The 6073-nt window shown below is 51.4% G+C and overlaps 1 long non-coding RNA gene across 1 annotated transcript; it reads right to left on the reverse strand.

Moving 5' to 3' along the window:
- Window positions 1–1349: 1349 nt before the first annotated feature.
- On the reverse strand, window positions 1350–2428 carry LOC148378205 (uncharacterized). The gene is made up of 3 exons (XR_015856097.1): window positions 2227–2428; window positions 2022–2147; window positions 1350–1652 (listed from the first exon to the last, which is right to left on the reverse strand). It is a non-coding gene; the product is annotated as an uncharacterized LOC148378205 (long non-coding RNA).
- Between the last annotated feature and the right edge of the window lie 3645 nt (window positions 2429–6073).

Raw genomic sequence — 6073 nt, forward strand, 5'->3', positions numbered from 1 at the left:
TCAAGTTTTCTTTTTTAATCAACACAATCATTTACAACCGTTGACCAGAAAGAATCGTCGAAATTCGACGTCCCCCACAAACGCCACGCTCACTCGCTTTTCAGGGCAACAAAAGTACTTCTTTTTAAAAACGATGAGTTGTACTTACCGTGTACGCTCTGGACGGTCCAGTTGCAAGCAGAAAATAAAAATATTTCTCTTGTTAGTCGTATGTTACCATCCGCCGTGTCTTTGTCAACATCGCCGCCATTTTCCTACTTCCTGCTGCGAGCCACGCCCACGGATTTAAATTTGGGCGGAAGCTCTTTCCATTGGCGTCGTTTTCGCGTATAGCAAATCCGATTGGTTGGGAAGGGTGCACGGTTATGCAGCCGAGGGGTCCTGTGATCGGTGGGATGTAAAGTAGGCGTCGACGTCACGTCCGCGTCACGTGACCACGACGTGGCAGACGTCATATAGCAACCGCTGTTTTGTTTAGTAGACTTACAGTTGTTATGCATTGACATAATGGCGCACACACCAAATAGATTTAAATAAATTAAATAATTCTTCTGCCCACTCTCTTTTAAACAAGTTAACTCTCCCCGCGGATTTGAATTCCGGCGAAAGTTACGCCCATCGACGTCACGTATGTCACGTGACCACGACGTGGCAGATGTCATATAGCAACCGCTGTTTTGTTTAGTAGATTTACAGTTGTTATGCATTGGCATAATGGTGTGCACTCAAAATAGATTTAAATAAATTAAATATTTCTTCTGCCTACTCCCTTTTAAACAAGTTAACTCTGCCCACGTCCATTGACGTCTTGTCTGCGTCACGTGACCACGACGTAGCGACGTCATATAGTAACCGCTGTTTTGACCAGTAGACTTAGTTATTATGCGTTGACATAATGGCGCACTGGTTAGCATGGCCACCTCTTAAGCATGATGATGCGGGTTCGACGCCTGATCAATGTTAGCATGGAGTGAGCTGAAGTGCATGGCGCTGAAGATTTGAATCTTTGAAATGCGCTGAGGTCTGACATATCAGGCAGAATGGTTTGCCATCACGTTCAACAAAAAATAGAAACTTTCCCACTCTGATTAAAACGTCCTGTGTTCATCTACGTATTTTCGTTTTGCTGTGCATCTTTTCCCTGCCATTTCGAGAGCCCAATTGACACTCATAGTTTAAAGAAATGTGTTTGCCCATCCTACTTTGTGGAATTTCACCACATGCGCTTTTGACCAAAATACCAAATTGAACTCAAGTGAAGCCAACACGCACAACCCCCCCCCCCCCCCCCCCCCCACACACACACACACACACAAATGTTGATATGAACATAAAAGAGCCGCATGCGGTTCGGGAGTTGCGGCTTGGCCAAACCTGTACTATACAACTTTATTTGTATAAAATTTTCACAACAACTGTCACACAAACAAAGCGGGAAAAACCGAAGACGTGCGTGTTCCGCCCACGCTGGATTTATTTGCACCTTTGAAAAGACACCGTATTGCCGCAGATGTGGCAAAGAGTACTTTTGGGCATCTGAGACGGAAGGATGTCCAAAGCATCACGTCACCTGCTCTGGTAGGCATGGTGGTGGGACGTTGAGGTCAACCGCTTTGGGGTTGGCTGAATCTTTGATCGCAGGATGCCACACACTTGAAGACAGAAGCAGAAAATCAGAGCTAAATGCAAAATGTACTCACCGGTGACTCCAAATTTTTTCCCCCCTGAAGAAACAGCTGGACGGGTGGCCCCGGCTGGCCAGTGGGACTCTTGTTATTCTGACCCTTTTTAGTGCGCGTTTGGGGCAACAACCGTTTTTTGTGGCGCTCTCTTCTGGTTCAAAAGTGCCCTGCATGTGAATTTGCTTTTCCTGCCTTCTGATTGGATGAGCGCCGGTGTGACGCGGTGCCTCTGTCACCGTGGCGGGGGGTATACGTTGGCATCGGAGCGTCTGCCAACGTCTGAGACCGGCTGGCAGTGTATCGGAGGTGTCGAGTGCGGTGCCGCTGGAGCTCACTCACCAGCTGGTGTTAGGGCCACAGAATGAAGGCCAAGGAGAAGAATAGAAAGAGAAACAGAAACTTCTCCTCCAATTGTTTGATTTGTCTCTTCTGAGCTTCGATGAATTCTTTCAGCTCTTTGTTCCTCTAGGACGGACAAATGGAAAGTGGCATTCAAAAGCCAGTAAGCGTGCAAGTAAGTGCCGGGCTGGCTTTGGGCCCTTACCTGTTGCGCGCTGTGCAGCAGATCCATTCTCTCTTGGAGGATGCAAGCGTCGCGCTCCCTCAACTCGCACATCAGGGCTCGCTTCCATTGGTCCACGGCGCTCCTAAGCTCTTCTCTCTGATCCGCCGTCAGCACGTCATTCACGCCAGCGTGGCTGGCTTTTTCGCCGTCCGTGGCGGGGCAGTCCCGCTGCGGTAGCGCCTCGTACAACATGGCCTCCAGCTCCAGGATCCTCTGGGCCGCAATCCTCGTCCATCAGTGGTCCGGCGGGAGATTTGAGGGCGGCTTACCTTATGAGCCTGGTCCATGGAACACTTCCTGAAGTCCAACTCTTCATCCAGGTAGCCCTTCTGCTTGCAGAACATATCCTAGCACAGCTCAAGGTCAGAATTGTTGGGGCACATTGCCGGAGTTCCCCTTGGCTGATGTCGCGTGTCTGTCTACCTTCTCACTTTCAATGTCCAACATCTTCTGTTGAAGTGCTGACTTGGTCACTTTGATGTATTCTAACCACTGAGGAAAGGCTGCTGTCACATAAGCAGAATGCGAGAGCGTGCGTGGACGTGCGCGTTACCTTCTCGGCTAGGGTGAGAAGGGTCCTGGCGTGAATCACGACCACCTGCTCCTCGTTGGTGAGATTCTGCAAGAGCCCAAAGGCACAGCGTCAACAAGCTTCTTTCAGCGCAAAGCCTTCCAAAAGTCACATTTGAGCCGCCGAGTCTCGTGGAGTGCGAACATAAGGAGTTCGACATACACTTACGGCGTTATAGCCCAGGATGTCCAGCTTCTTCATCAGATCACTGATGACGATGTCCGGGGGAAAGGCGCAAGGAGCAATGTAAGGTGTTCTGGGACCTCGGGTTAAGGTTAGGGTTGCGAGGGACGCCTTACGTACGCTCACGCCCTCGGCCTCGCAGTAGATCTGCAAAGGGCTGAGGCCGTCTGGGAAACGGACTTGCAGAAACTTCAAGACGGGGGAGCGCCACTCCCTCTCCTGAAAGGCAGAGGCATGCATCCGTCCGTCCGTCCGTCCGTCCGTCACATCTCTGGCCTCAACACGCTTGTGCGAGTCTTCCCACCTCCAGCTCCAGGATGCGGAACTCAAGCAGTTCGTTTTGGTCTCGGATATCCTGGATGTGCTCTTTCAGACGCGCTTCTTCCGCCTCCATCCGCCTGACCTGAAAAGACAGTCAGACCTCATCTGCGGGGCTTCCCGACAGGTGTGACGCCAAGCGACTCCGCCCAGCGCCTTTCTTTCCGTCACCTTTTCGGCCAACTGCTGATTGCTCTGACGCAGCAGCTGCTTCTCCTCCACCCACTTGACATTCTAGAAGAGACAAACGCGTGGACAGCTTTGGAATGTTGTGTCATTTTCATCCACAAATTCTTTGGTTGACTGGAAAATGACATTTGCTTTTCTCCGCATTTTCCCAGCCACGTTCGGGGTGGTGGGGGGGCTTGGTCCAGTAATGCCAGACGGATGAGTGACTGAAGAATGTAGCTATTTTGTCTGAGAAAAAGGTGTGCTCATTGATGAGCTTACCTGTCCTTGTTGCTTCAGCGCTGACTCCAGATCTGCTACTCTGCTTTGATAGTGACCCATTTCTACCATCAGCTTTTCTCTGGTCTGAAAGGAGGAGGAGGGAGGCTCCTCCTCCTCCTTTCAGACCAGAGAACACCCGAGGCTGGGTGAGAACGGGGAGGCTGCGACCCGGCCGGGGGTTGCGGGAAGGGGCGCCACCTTGATCTCCTTCTCGGCGTCGTAGTCCCCTTCGCTGGTCTGGGCTAGCAGAGCGTAGGCTCGTTGCAGCGCTTGATATTCTTGCGTCAGCTGGCGGTAGCGAAGCTCCGCCTCTTCATGCACACACCAATGCAACACAGCACTAGTACCAGAATCAGTCAGACCGGCGACAAAGCACCCGCGACGCAAAGACGAGTCCGATTCCAGGCTGAAGAGGAATGTTTGGTGCCAATACGCTGGCAGAAATGGCGGGCTACCTCTTCGGGTTCCGTGTCGGGGGTTCTGTCGGTGTGAAAAGACAAGGACGATCCGTCCGAGTCCACCAACACGTCTTCGTCGTAGCCGTAAAATGTTTCGATGACCTGCGGGCGCGGAAGCAAACATCTCTCTGAACAAACTGAAGCGACACCTCACGATGAATCGACGAGAGGAACGATAGCGAGAAAAAGGCCATTTCATCTTGCGCAACACCAAGCAGCCGCAAACAAACAGACTCACCTTGCAGGACCTCACGCTTTGTTCCTCCTCAGAGATTCTCAACGTCGGTATCGTAGCAGCAAATCTCTCTCCTGTTGACACAAATAATCCGCCTTTGAGATTCTTTGGATGCAAAGGGAACGAACGGCTCCGGTGCAGAAACAAACGCGACTCACAATGACATTTCTGACATGAGCTCCTGTCTCCAGAGCCTGAAAAACACGTCACCGGCGATGATTGGAGGGACGCTCGTCTTTTCCAAAAGTGACAACTACAGGGTGTGTCAGGGTTTTCCAGATTATCTTTATCGTATCATTGTGTTGCTTTGACTTTGACTGCGACCTGTAATAAATAATATTATTTATCCCCTATTTATCCCTATCGCTTATCCCTTCCTACACAAAGTTGTAAAACACCCCTTGCTATGTTTTGACTAGAGGTCAAGGGCTTCCTCTATTCAATCCACTCTTACACCCACCCTGTTTCTCTTAATTAAAATGCTCGTGCAGGAGCCGAGAGTCAGACTTCATTCGTACAACGGATGGACTCTCCACCTGCAGGTGTCCAAAAGAACTTACTTGTCTCCCGTGTGGTTCTTGCAAAATAAGTTGGAGCGAGCGCAACTCTAACAGGGTGCATTTTGCCACTAGCTGCCTACGGACAATGACGTCGCGCTCGCGGCTCATGGTTGACGGGCTGAGCGGCCGGGCAAGTCCGTCGTTTTCAGCGCACAGCGAGTGGCAAAGGCGCTGACAAAACGGGAGCTTTGAGCTGCTGAAAACGGCAAAACAAGTCTAAAGCGTGTTCAAACGCGTGCGCACAATGCTCCTGCTTGAAAGGTCGGAATTTAAGGGGCCAATTTTTTGGATGGCGGCCGCCGGCCAAGCTTTGGACGGAAAAGGTTTCCTGGCGACAGCGAGCGAGCGCGGCGCTGCCGTACGTGCACCGAGTCGCCTGCCTGAAGACCTTGGACAAGTCGTCGATGATGTGCCGCTGCTCCACAACTTGAAGGAACTCCATTTCACCGTCCTGCTGGCCGCAACCGCGGTCCAGGTCATTGAGCGAACTAGGCCTTCTCTGTGGAACACAAATGCAGTGGACTCTGTTGGCACGCCGCCGTTGTCCGCGTCGACTTACCAAGCTTGCCATCTCCTTGTTCTCCTGGGTGACAAAGCGCACTTTGTTTTCAAGGCGACACAGCACCAGCGAGAGTTCTTCATTCTTCCTGCTCAGGCGTTTGTTTTTGTACAGGAGTGGCAGAAACTGGCTTTCTGTTTCTCTCAGTCGCTTTAGCTGCAAGCATGAAGTGCGGGATGTGAAAGACGCACAACACGCGGGCCAGAACGTATCCATTCCTTTTGCATCGGTTTGAACGGAATCGTGGCTTTGGCTCCCAATAAAAGACATCTACCAGGCAACCGACTCGCCGCGCCGCTCAACTAATAAGCAAGCGCAATGGGTGCCTCGCTGGATGGCGCGCATCAAACGTAGCGCAAACCTTCAAGCGTGCCGTCAATAAATTACCAGTTCATTGCGCTCTTCAGAAAGCAGGGCGTTTCGATCCTCCAGTTTCCTGATGACTGCGCTGAGCTCAGCGATTTTCAGATGAAACCGTCGCGTGTCCCGATC

Source organism: Syngnathus floridae, unplaced genomic scaffold, assembly GCF_059516105.1.
Source record: "Syngnathus floridae isolate MCC-2025c unplaced genomic scaffold, RoL_Sflo_1.0 HiC_scaffold_58, whole genome shotgun sequence".
Classification (NCBI taxonomy): Eukaryota; Metazoa; Chordata; class Actinopteri; order Syngnathiformes; family Syngnathidae; genus Syngnathus; species Syngnathus floridae.